The sequence below is a fragment of the Cervus canadensis genome, chromosome 32 (genome assembly GCF_019320065.1).
Source record: "Cervus canadensis isolate Bull #8, Minnesota chromosome 32, ASM1932006v1, whole genome shotgun sequence".
NCBI lineage: Eukaryota > Metazoa > Chordata > Mammalia > Artiodactyla > Cervidae > Cervus > Cervus canadensis.
This window is the reverse complement of record NC_057417.1, coordinates 8,712,257-8,725,487: the sequence shown is the minus strand read 5'-3', so window position 1 is coordinate 8,725,487 and position 13,231 is coordinate 8,712,257. Positions and strand designations below refer to the sequence as shown.

General features: G+C 43.1%; 1 protein-coding gene and 1 pseudogene across 14 annotated transcripts in view; both read left to right on the top strand.

The window, feature by feature from the left end:
• The window catches only part of RBFOX1 (RNA binding fox-1 homolog 1), a 2,068,635-nt gene that overhangs the window by 864,913 nt on the left and 1,190,491 nt on the right, over positions 1–13,231 (top strand). The gene's annotated exons all lie outside the window — the stretch shown is intronic.
• LOC122433670 lies at positions 11,349–11,489 on the top strand (annotated as a pseudogene).

Genomic DNA, 13,231 nt, shown 5'->3' with positions numbered 1-13,231 from the left:
ATTGGTGGATTAATAAGAGTCCCAGGACTTACATTCCAGGAAATCTATTTTATACACTTTATACAATTCTGCACCTAAATCATTCCTAATAATTAAGTGTGAGTTCCCTGAGAGCTGGTTCCAGGTTTTATTCATTTCTGGATCTTTAGGGTCTGGCAGACATATTAGGGACCAAATAAAAAAAATGTGTTTGGAAAATTGGAGTGGATGAATGAGTGGATAAATGAATGCTGACCTTAATACAGCAGTTTAACATCTGTGCAAAATAAAACTTTTGAAGTGTTAAAGACGAGGTTAGATAGCGGGACGATGGGCCGCAAGAAACCATTCTAGATCCTTGGAAGCTGTGCTGCAATAGCCTGCCCTCGGTTCCCTTCTGAGGAAGGACCAGTGAGAAGGAAGCAGAGCAGGAAGGCAAAAGGGCAGTGATCAGATTTCCGTTCACTTAGCCTGATGTTTTCAGGGTTCTGATCCCATTCGTATGAAGTGTCCAGATGAGGCAAATTTGTGGAGACAGAAAGTAGATTCATGTTTGCCCCAGGCTGGGCAGAAGGACAGTGATGAGGAGTGACTGCAGGTCTACAGGGGTTTCTTTCTGGGGTGATAGACATGTTTTCAGATGACATCGTGGTGGGAATCGCAGGGCTGAGTACACCTAAAATGATTCATTGTTCACTTTGAACAGGTGAATTTTAGGGTATAGGAATCATATCTCAAGGAAGCTGCTGCCTTTAAACCTGCAATCAAAAGCTGTTAGCTTCTTAATGAGAGAAATCCAAATTAAAAGCTGTGACCGAATGGGCTTGCTGATACTCTCCTGATGTGTTCAGACTTACCTGTCAGTCACTGATGGAGGAGAAACGCCTGCAGCTTCCTTCCTCCTCTGGCCCTTCTTTCTCTTCCCCATTGTCTGCACACTCCTGAGCCTCATTACTAAGAAAGAGGACCAGAGGGCACCCTTTATATCAGCTGGGAAATGTGAAAGATGGCTCAGGAGACTGAACTGAGTGTGCGTGGTCGTTTCCCCAAAGTAATCAATCAGATAAACCATTCCTTCTTAGAAATGGAGGAGTGAGAAGATGGGGACCCCTGGAACTGTGCCTTAGAGGATTTCTCCACGTGGAAAGATAGGGCGCAGGAGGAAGTGTGCCCCACCCCCATCTCACACCCTTATGTCTATTAATGACCTCCAGAGTAACAAACAATTTGTTTGTTAAAAAATGATGAGTTTTTGTAAGATTTGAGCCCAAAGGAGGCACCCTAGGGAGCAAACTCTTAGTGAAGAAGAAAGAGTCGATCAAGGCCAATGTCACTAAACTCCACCACTGCGCCATTGATTCCTGGCCCTTTGCTGTGCAGAGGACACTTGCCCCAACTCTAAACTATAAGAATCTTCTCTTGATTTGCATGGCTAAGTGCAGCTTCTGAGAGCTTTCCTAGATCTGTCCTCTCATGATAATGTGAAGAGGGCCAGGCTGTAATTTTTACCTTTTCCAGAAGTCCATTTATTATGATTATTCCTGTCTCATCATAAATACTCTTTTAAAATCTGGAGTTCCAGAGGAGGAGAGAATGTTTTCATCACTGCATATTGACTGAGATCCAGTTATACAAAAGGTTTCTCTCAAATTAATTTGCATTTTCCCAAAACCTGATTGGTTGCACATGATCAATAGTTACAAAAACCATTAATAACAAAGGTGGCACAGTAAAAGCAAGATGTATGCTATGAAGTATGGCCTCTGACTGTATGAAGGGAAGAAGTCCAGTTCTTCATGTATTGAAGGCTATCACCCCCTCTGGGTGTCTGTACATCTGTGTGTGTGTGTGTGTGTGTGTGTCTGTGTGTGTGTTACATAGAGACTTGTGTGAATTTACATTGACATTTAACAGATTTCACTACGCTAGACATTTCATCAGTTCTAGAGGCAAATGCCTAGCCCACTGCCTGGTTCTTAGTAGATCCAGCCTATACTTTACATATAGGCTACCTATAGGCTTGGAGTCATAGAGATTCAGAGTATGGGAGAATCGACTTTATTAATTCAGGCATTAGCGGATGAAAGGCCCCGTCATTGAAACCAGCTACATTTTTGTCCCGGTAATATCATTCTTTCTTTGAGGCATTAGAGAGTTTGGAGAACAGCACAGCTTCCCATGGCCTTCAGAATTGTAATTTAAATCTTTTATCCCTCCAGAACTCAGGACATTTAATTTATCGTGATTCATAAAAGTCCAGTAATAAACCCGGTCTTTATTTAAACATGGGCGGCAGTGAGTTCCCTTTGTAAGAATCCGGTGCTCTTTATCAAGGCTTCACTATCTACTTATCATGGATCCTGTGTGTGTACAAAAAGCCATCTTTGTCAGTCAGGGGGAGATTTTATTAACTAAAGGTTCATTTGTTCTTCAAGTGACACTATCTCTTTGGAATTACCAGATGTTGTTCAAACTGTGCTGCCTCGCCTTTTATTCTGATGATGGCAAATGTTGAATGTGGTGAATAAATATTGAGCCCTGTCCTCGGTCATCTTAAATAAATGTGATAAAATGAAAACATGCGGCTGCCGAGGTCTCATTTGTTCCCAGGAAGTCTGCAGCATGTTAAGGCACATGGACAATGAAAGGCAAATCAGCCATGCACTGGTGTTCTGTTATGAGATGTTCTTGTCATTTTCTAGATCCCATTTTAGATTACTATTCAGGGAGAGAGAAGGTGGCATGGACTTAAAGGTTGATATGGTCCAATCGCAGAATTGTGTTTTGTTAAAATTGTAAAATGTAGACAACTCAGTATATTGTGGTGGTCTTCCTGAGAAATTTGCATGCTAAAAACAAAACAAAATAGTGGCCAAAAATAAGTTAGTGGGAAATTTCTTGTGACTTGGATCCAGAGGAGATGAATGCAGATCTGTACATGGACGCTTCTTGGCTCCTGCGGTTAGACTGATGAGTGTCTTTTGAGGAGGAGTGGACTTCCCAGGTGGCGCAGTAGAAAAGAAGACACTTGCCAATGCAGGAGACACAAGAGACATGGGTTCGATTCCTGGGTCGGGAAGATCCCCTGGAGGAAGAAATGGCAACTCACTCCAGTATTCTTGCCTGGAAAATGCCGTGGACAGAGGAGCCTGGCGGGCTACAGTCCATGTGGTCACAAAGAGTCAGACACAACTGAATGAGCAAGCACAGGGCACAGGGGAGGTTTCACTTAACTGGGTGATCACAGAGCTGGATTTCATCATCCGTTGTTGAACCACGGATTCAATATTTATAATATAAAAGAAGTGGGAAAGAGCAATCTGTCAAAACAGACATTTTGGAATCACTATGTCCTTCCTTTGTTGCTTGATGTGTGATACCCATGAACAAAGATTAAAAATAGGATGTAAGGCAGGATCTCTGCTTCCACAGTAGGAGAAAAGCCTATGAATGCTTTGATAATAATTGCTAATAATTATACTCAAATCATATTACATCAAGAAACTGAGATGTGAATGAGACTAGGGCACTAAGACTTCACAATAGCAGGCACAATTTCTCTAATTTATTACACTGTCATCATTCTTGTGATTTAAAATCCTTCTTCGCAGTCTCTGACAATATAGGGAATTATTGAAAGTTGGCGACCGTCTATTGTTCAGAAATGTTGAAAGAAATGAAGTGTTCCCGGGGATGTTGCTAGAGTCCTGTTGAAAGGGTGGTTAAGTATCACTGATTAATTCCCGTTCTATCTCTGATGAAATGAAGGAGGGTTACATTTTCCTTCTCCTGAGTATCTCATTGCAAACTGCAGCCCAGGAGTTGCATAAGCATCTTCCTTATCCAGGATAAATTGATTTGGTGTGAAAAATCTCCAACGGTTCCATTTCAAGGCACTGTTTTATGTGGTGATGCAGGACAAATGTAGAGCTAAGTAGATTTGTAGACTAATTTATTGGGCATTTTAATGTTGTGATTTCTCCACGTTGGTGTGGCAAGTACCTCGCTAATGCTTCCTTGGCTGTGCACTGCTTACGGCATGCCCAACTCATCTTAATTAAATTCCTTCCTGCAACTACCTTATTTTTGCTCATGGGAGACACTGCTGTCATTGTGAAGCATTTTCTAGGAAAATTGAGATATATTTTTCTTCCATAGAGCATTCTTTTCTCTCTCTCTCTTTTCGTAGACTCTAAATATTAGTCACTTAAATTAATATGAAGCTATTATGTACTGCAAATGAGTCCTTTACAAGTCTTTTAAGACATGTCTTCTGCCTGGAGGCCTGGGAAGGGGGTGCTGGAAGTGGAGGCTCTGCAGGTATGTTGGGTTCGTGGTGGGTGAAGTGAGTTGCTGTGGCTCATCCCCACCTGTGATTGTCAGGACACAACCAGAGAAAGCCTTGTGCGAATTGAGAACAAGAAGAGGGCCTTACAAAGCTTGCTGTTGCTGGCTCCACCACTAAGATGATCTCAGGGCCATCTTCACTGGCAGTAAAAGGAGGAGAGTTTTCCCTGGACTATGTGTTTTCTAGCGATGCAGGAGACATAGGCCCAATCCCTGGGTCAGGAAGACCCCCTGGAGGAGGAAATGGCAACCCACTCCATATTCTTACCTGAAAAACCCCATGGCTATGTACATTACCATATGTAAAATAGATGAGCAGTGCAAGTTTGAATGCATGAAGCGGGGCACCCAAAGCCAGTGCTCTGGGACAGCCCAGAGGGATAGGGTGGGGAGGGAGGTGGGAAGGATGTTCAGGATGGGGGCGCACATGTATATTGTGATGGCAAAAAGCCATCCCAATATTGTAATTATCCTCCAATTAAAACAAATAAATTAATTTAAAAAAATCCCGTGGCTAGAGGAGCCTAGCGGCCTCCAGTCCACGGGGTTGCAGAGAGTTGGACACGACTGAGACGGGCACATGTGTTTCACACGGATTTCCTGTTCGGGAAATGGGAAACTTCCTGAATTCCATAACCTGAGTCGTCTGCTGTGTAGGGAGGACGCCTGGAAATCAGCTGCCTCATTTAGAACTGTGTCGTGATCTTTGGAAGCACGGCCTCCGAATGGACGCGTGACTTCTGGCTTCTGTCCTGGGGCCATGCGGCTGTCATGTCAGTGTCTGGATACAGTGTACTTTGCCGCCCCAAGTGGCTAACTCAACCAAACAAGACGCTGAGTCGAGGTGCATCCATTCATCCTTCTCTTGCTTTGCCTCCCCCCCTCTCTCCCTTTCTCCACCTCTCTCTCTCTCTCTATTCTTATATAAAACAGGTGGCAATTAAAAAAGCATGATTTCCATCTATATATGGTACCTTCATGACCACTAGCCAGCTCTTGCTTTATAGCCACATTCCACAAACTGTCTTTTATTTCCCCAGACACATCAGGCTCTTGCTGAGGAGGGTGTTGTGCGTGTTCTGTTGCGTCTGACCCACCACTACCCTTTGCTAATTAACCTTTTACTTCTTATTTCAATGTCAGCTCAAAAAGGCCACTTCTCTTGGGAAGCCCTCCCTGGAATTCCCACCCCACCCCCAACTCCAGCTCGCTGGGGTTGGTGACAGTCTACTTGCATGTTACTTCTTAGCAACTTCTACTTTTTTTTCTACTCATGTGTGAGCATGTGGGCTTCCCAGGCGACTCAGCGGTAAAGAATCTGTCAAGCAGGAGACGTGGGTTCCTTCCCTGGGTTGGGAAGATCCCCCTGGAGGAAGAAGTGGCAACCCTCTCCAGTATTCTTACCAAAGAAATCCCTTGGTCAGAGGAGCCTGGTAGGCTACTGTCCTTGGGGTCACAAAAGGGTCAGACACGACTGAGCTACTAAAGAAAATATGCTTATGTGTGTGTATATATATATATTTTCATATACATATGTGTGTGTGTGTGTGTTTATACACACATATATTTGCCTGGCGAATCCCATGGACAGAGGATGCTGATGGACTGCAGTCCATAGGGTCTCAAAGAGTCAGACACAACAAACAACTTAGCACATACATACATACCAGGCACCTATTATGTGTCAGGCACTCATCTTGGCATTTGGGACCCATTGGGGGAAAAGTAACCAAACTCTCAGGGAGCCTATATTGTCATGGGGCAGAAAGACCATGAAAATTGCATGTGATAAATAAACAAATTGTGTTCAAAGATGACCAATGCTATGATAAAAGGAAAGAGGAAGAGGATGAGGAGGAACAGAGAGCAGGCAGAAGAGAACAAGTTAAATTTGATATGAGGGGAGGGGAATCAGGGTGAGTCTCACTGTGAAAGTGGTGTTTAGTTGCTAAGTCATGTCCAACTCTGTGTGGCCCCATGGACTGTAGCCAACCAGGCTCCTCTGTCCAGGGGATTTCCAAGACAAGAATGCTGGAGTGGGTTGCCATTTCCTTCACCAGGGGATCTCCCTGACCCAGGCATGGAACCCACATCTCCTGCATCAGCAGGCACATTCTTTATTGCTGAGCCCCCAGGGAAGCCAGGGACATTTCAGCAAAGACTAGAAGGGTGTCAGAGCATGAGCATGAGGATGTTTGGGAGAAGAACATCCCAAGCAGAGGAAACAGTGAGAACAGAAAGCCTAAAACTTCTCTGTACCCTTGTGTTGAAGGAACAAGTGGATGGAAAGACAGGAGCAGAAGACAGCAGGGAGTAATTTGTGGGGGAGAAGCCAGGTACAGAGGGGGTGCCCACCACTGACACTTGTAGATGACTTGTAGATAATTAGGGACTTTGGGTTTTATTTTACTAAAATAGGGACTTGAACAGCCCTCAAATTGGGAGAAAATAATAGCAAACAAAGCAACAGACAAAGGATTAATCTCAAAAATATACAAGCAACTCCTGCAGCTCAACTCCAGAAAAATAAATGACCCAATCAAAAAATGGGCCAAAGAACTAAACAGACATATCTCCAAAGAAGACATACAGATGGCTAACAAACACATGAAAAGATGCTCAACATCACTCATTATCAGAGAAATGCAAATCAAAACCACAGTGAGATACCATTACACAGCTAGTCAGGATGGCTGCTATCCAAAAGTCTACAAGCAATAAATGCTGGAGAGGGTGTGGAGAAAAGGGAACCCTCTTACACTGTTGGTGGGAATGCAAACTAGTATAGCCTCTATGGAGAAGAGTGTGGAGATTCCTTAAAAAACTGGAAATAGAACTGCCATATGACCCAGCAATCCCACTCCTGGGCATACACACTGAGGAAACCAGATCTGAAAGAGACATGTGCACCCCAATGTTCATTGCAGCACTGTTTATAAAGCCAGGACATGGAAGCAACCTAGATGCCCATCAGCAGACGAATGGATAAGGAAGCTGTGGTACATATACACCATGGAATATTACTCAGCCATTAAAAAGAATTCATTTGAATCAGTTCTAATGAGATGGATGAAACTGGAGCCCATTATACAGAGTGAAGTAAGCCAGAAAGATAAAGACCAATACAGTATACTAACACATTTATATGGAATTTAGAAAGATGGTAACGATAACCCTATATGCAAAACAGAAAAAGAGACACATATGTACAGAACAGACTTTTGGACTCTGTGGGAGAAGGCGAGGGTGGGATGTTTCAAGAGAACAGCATCGAAACATGTATATTATCTAGGGTGAAACAGATCACCAGCCCAGATGCATGAGACAAGTGCTCGGGCCTGGTGCACTGGGAAGACCCAGAGGAATCAGGTGGAGAGGAAGGTGGGAGGGGGGATCGGGATGGGGAATACATGTAAATCCATGGCTGATTCATGTCAATGTATGACAAAAACCACTACAATATTGTAAAGTAATTAGCCTCCAACTAATAAAAATAAATGAAATATGAAAAAAAAAATAGGGACTTGATTTACTGGGTTGGCCAGAAGTTTCATTCGCCTTTTCCGATGTTATGGGAAGCTACACATGAACTTTTTGGCCACCCCAGTATATTTCAAATGGATAATTTGGATTTCTGCATCAAGAATATCTGAGGAACCAGAGATCAAATTGTCAACACCTCTAGAGTCATCGAAAAAGCAAGAGAGTTCCAGAAAAGCATCCACTTCTGCTTTATTGACTATACCACCAAAGCCTTTGACTGTGTAGGTCACAACAGACTGTGGAGAATTCTTCAAGAGATGGGAATACCAGACCACCTGACCTGCCTCCTGAGAAATTGGTATGCAGGTCAAGAAGCAACAGTTAGAGCTGGACATGAAACAACAGACAGTTTCCAAATTGGGGAAGGAGTACATCAAGGCTATATATTGTCACCCTGCTTATTGCCATCATGCGGAATTCTGGGCTGGATAAAGCACAAGCTGGAATCAAAATTGCCAGGAGAAATATCAATAACCTCAAATATGCAGATGACACCGCCCTTATGGCAGAAAGCGAAGAAGAACTAAAGAGCCTCTTGATGAAAGTGAAAGAGGAGAGTGAAAAAGTTGACTTAAAGCTCAACATTCAAATAACAAAGATCATGGCATCCAGTCCCATCACTTCATGGCAAATAGATGGGGAAACAATGGAAACTTTATTTTTGGGGAGAGGCTTTATTTTGGGGGCTCCAAAATCACTGCAGATGGTGACTGTAGCCATGAATTAAAAGACGCTTGCTCCTTGAAAGAAAAGTTATGACCAACCTAGACAGCATATTAAAAAGCAGAGTCATTACTTTGCCAACAAAGGTCCATCTGTTCAAAGCTATGGTTTTTCCAGTAGTCGTGTATGGATGTGAGAGTTGGACTATAAAGAAAGCTGAGCACTGAAGAATTGATGCTTTTGAAATGTGGTGTTGGAGAAGACTCTTGAGACTCCCTTGGACTGCAAGAAGATCCAACCAGTCAATCGTAAAGGAAATCAGTCCTGAATATTCATTGGAAGGACTGATGCTGAAGCTGAAACTCCAATACTTTGACTACCTGATGCAAATAACTGACTCATTGGAAAAGACCCTGATTCTGGGAAAGATAGAGGCAGAAAGAGAAGGCAATGTCAGAGGATGAGATGGTTGGATGGCATCACTGACTTGATGGGCATGAGTTTGAGTAAGCTCTGGGAGTTGGCGATGGACAGGGAAGCCTGGCGTGCTGCGATTCATGGGGTCGCAAAGAGTCAGACACGACTGAGCAACTGAACTGAACTGATCAAGAATATATTTTAAGGCTGCTTCCTACAGTTGCTAGGCATAGACTATAGACTCCAAGAAGGGTAGAGTGGTGTCTAATTTGCTTACCATTGAATCCCCAGAATCAAGCCCTGTGCTTGGTGCATTATTGCCCAATATATATGTAATGTGAAAGAATAAAAAGAATACTGGGCACATCAAAATGATGCTGATTGGTGTCCATCCCCTTAAAGCAGGTAACATCAACAGCCAATATGCATATTTCAAGCTCAAGATCTATTTTGATTCATGCATTTAAAGACTACCTCTTAGCCTCAACCAAAGCCTTGAGTTTAATTAGCCACCTAATTGATGCTATATGCAACTGTTCTTCCCCAGTCCTGTTTTAATTTGTGTGATATGAACTCTGGTATTTCCAAAAAAAGAGATCAGAATCTAGTTTGGAAGGCTTTCTTCCTTAAAATAAACAAGCTTCATGTCCAAGCCAAGGACTGGAAAGTCTCTCTGTGGTCCATCAGGGTAATGATTCATGAGGCAGGGTCTGACTCTAGTAGACCAGACTGCTATCCTCTACTGGGTAAATGATCCATGTTGTCAGAATTACTATGCATGCATTCCAAAATACATATTTACCTGGTAGTCTATAGCTATTTAGCATAACTGTTACAGTCTAGTAAGTAAATAACATGTTTTTCAAAATTAGAATGTGTTCAAAATATGTATTTACCCAATACGCTGTAACAATTTTGGAGAAATCTGCCTAGCCTTTAGTCTACCAGGCTGACTTATCGATGTGGTTTTAATAATGTTTTGAATGTGAACATAGTGTAAAAGAAGATGTGCAACTTTTAGAGGCGTGAGGGGTTGACATGTTGCACCGACCAATTTTAGAGGGAAAATTTAATTGGAGAATCTCTTCTTGTTATTCTTTTCCTGTTTCTCTCTTTTTTTTTAAATTTTATTTTAATTAGAGGATAATTACTTTACAATATTGTGATGGTTTTTGCCATACATCAACATGCATCTCCCACAGGTATACATGTGTGCCCTCCCCCTTGAAACCCCTCCCAGCTCTGTAACCATGCCCCCCCCTGGTGGTCACAGAGCACCTGCTTTGGGTTCCTTGCATCACACACCAAATTCCCACCTGCTATCTATTGGTAATCTATATGGTCATGTTTATGTTTCAGTGCTATTCTCTCAAATTCTTTCTTACTTTGCAAGTTCCTGGAACCCTCAACACTAATGATACCAAAGTGAATGTTTAAATAATTTAATTCTTGGTAACATGATATGGCTTCATAAATGATTAATGGATAGACCTGAACACATATAGGAGCCAATGTTCTGGTTGCTAGTCTCAAGGCTAGAGTCCCAAAGCTAGATTCTGGTGAATCATTCCATGAGAGTATCAGTTAATGGGTATACATCACTCCAGTCTAGATAAGTTAGACAAATGTGTATCCTATTTACGTCAGCTGTTTAGATATCCTGGGCAGGAAAGATTTTTATAGAAAGGGCTGTGAAGCACTGTTTTCACTGAAGTGAAGTGAAAGTCGCTCAGTGGTGTCAGACTCTTTGTAACCCTACGGACTCTACGGTCCCTGGAATTCTCCAGGCCAGAATACTGGAGTGGGTAGCCTTTCCCTTCTCTAGGGGATCTTCCCAACCCAGGGATCGAACCCAGGTCTCCCGCATTGCAGGCAGATTCTTTATCAGCTGAGCCACAAGAGAAGCCCAAGAATACTGGAGTGGGTAGCCTATCCCTTTTCCAGTGGATCTTCCCAACCCAGGAACTGAATAAGGGTCTCCTGCATTGCAGGCAGATTCTTTACCAACTGAGCTATGAGCGAAGCCCTGAGTTTTCGCTGGGATGCTATTAATTTCCATCATAACTGATGTTTGTTCTGCTGTTGGCCACAGGAATGAAGAATTGGACGCATGGTGCAAGGTATTTCATGGATGTGTAAAATCATAGTAAAAAGCTTATGGCTCTGGCACCAGATGACCTTGAGCACTAGCTTTCTGAAACTGGGCAAGTCAGTTCACTTCTTTAAGACTTGATTGCCTTACCTGGGGACTTCCCCTGTGGTCCAGGGGCCAAAACTCTGTGCTCCCAATGCAGGGGTCCCTGTTTCCATCCCAGGTGAAGGAACCAGATCCCACATGGCTCAACTAAGAGTTCACATGGCTCAACTAAGACCTAGTGCAACGAAATAAAGAAGTAAAAATAAATATTAAGAAAGGCTCGACCCAGGGCGAGGCTTATCCATTGCACTCCGGATGTGCTGACCCCTGCGATTTCCCCAAATGTGGGAAACTCGACTGCATAATTTGTGGTAGTGGGGGACTGCGTTCGCGCTTTCCCCTAAAAAAAAAAAAAAGAAAGGCTCGATTGCCTCACCTGTAAAATGAGCGTGACTTTAGTACCTACTCCTCGAGGTGCCTGTGAATAGGACAATACCTATCCGTCTTTCTTCACTGTTCAGAGCATCTACTGAATGTTTCATGAATGTCATCAACTGTTGTCTGTAATCATCACAAGAGTTCAGCTGTACCTTCTATCTCAGGTGCAGTAGTTAGCAGGACCAGCAAGGTTAACACAGCCCAGGTCTCCATGTATTTGGTTTGGAAGGAAATGAAGAGACCAGGCATGTAATTGGATGTTTCACTAACAGGTTATAAGTGGTTGCGTAAGCTTCTAAACAGCCTGCACGCTGTAATAAATGCTTTCAGTTGACAAATGACAAAGCAGCCATGGGTCTGGAACTCCTTACTTGGAAAACCATGTGAAATGGACACTTATGAAATGCCCTTTAAAACTCCTTGGAGCTTCATGTTCTGCAGAAGCAGCGCTCTCCCCCCACCCTTTTCTAATTGAGAAAATTGCTGCATGTTGAAGCTGCATAAACTCCTGCAGGGCTTGAATCTTTTTTCCATGGCTGTGACTGCCTTGTTGAAGAAAAACGTCAGGAGGGACATCCCTGGTGGTCCAGTGGTTAAGAATCCACTTTGCAAAGCAGGGGACGCAGGTTCCATCCTTGGTCAGAGAACTGAGATCCCACAAGTCGAGAGGCAACTAAGTCCGTGAGCTGCAATTACTGCGCCCCCGGGGCCACAACTAAGACCCAGTGCAGCCAGACATATATAAATAGATACATTTTTCAAAAGGCATCATGAGCAGAGCCCCCAGAACCTGCCCCTGGGTATGTTCTCCTCTGTAATGCACCTTCCATGAGTTTCACCACCGTTTTCATCCTGGGTTTGATGTCATTTACACAATTAGAACAGACGCTCTAGGAGGACGTGGTCTTTACCTACTGATTCATTTCCCTAAACCCCAGCATAGCACCTCACGCAAATCTGACATTCAAGAGCTTTTTGCATTCTCCTCTTTCACGACTGACTTTCCGAGTTAGTTCTGTGCAGCCTGTGATTCAATGTGACTTTTCACAGTCTCTGTGACATGCATAGGATTTAGAGTCATTGTCTGGTGATATTATTAGTTAGGTTATTAGTTAGGAACAGTTTTATTTTTTTGAGAGCTTGCTATCGTCCAGACATGATTTTCAGCACCTCACGCCGTTATCTCCTGGAGTGTTTACAGCAAGACATTTTAGCCCATCTTATTATCACCCTCTTTTGTTACATAAGAACCTGGGGCTTGGAAAGAATTTCCCCTAGACCAGGTAGCTAGTAAGCCATGGAGCTGGGAGTCCAAGGACAAAAAAAAAAAAAAAAAAATATTGGTATAGGGTGAATACATAAATATATAAAAAAATGTCCTCAATAAACAGATGACAAGTAGGGATTAGATACATTTAAATACCAGTACATTTCTAGGAACTAGTCTAGTAATTCTACATACTAACTAGATGTTGGGCTTCCCCGGTGACTCAGTGGTGAAGAATTTGCATGCCAATGCAGGAGACGTGGGTTCTATCCCTGGATCAGGAGGATCCCCCAGAGGAGGAAATCGCAGTCCACTCCAGTATTCTTGCTTTGGACATCCCACAGGCAAAGGAGTCTGGGGGCTGCAGTCCACGGGGTCACAAAAGAATTAGACATGATTTATCAACTAGCCAACAGCAAGTAGAAGTCACATCAGGGAAC